Genomic DNA, 302 nt, shown 5'->3' on the forward strand with positions numbered 1-302 from the left:
CTGTACCAAGCTGTGGCCTCCAGCTTGTCTGTCCCAACCTCAGGTCTCAGTTTACTCTCCATAGACTGGAGATGCAAGATCATCATCCATTGTAGCTGGTGGGGTTGAGGAGGGAGCAGGTGTAAGGGCTCTGTGCGAGGGTGGGTGCTGTGTGGAGGGGCGGGGAGGGCTGTGTGAGGGTGGCCCGATGCTTCCTAAAGCTCCTCAGGCACCTGAGCTCACCGGGTCACAGGTGCCCTTGGCTTTCCTCACCCTGGGGACAGGAAAGGCAGCCGTTTCTTTCCTTCCGCAGAGGGAAGGGC

This window comes from Myotis davidii, unplaced genomic scaffold (assembly GCF_000327345.1).
Source record: "Myotis davidii unplaced genomic scaffold, ASM32734v1 scaffold43, whole genome shotgun sequence".
Lineage (NCBI taxonomy): Eukaryota > Metazoa > Chordata > Mammalia > Chiroptera > Vespertilionidae > Myotis > Myotis davidii.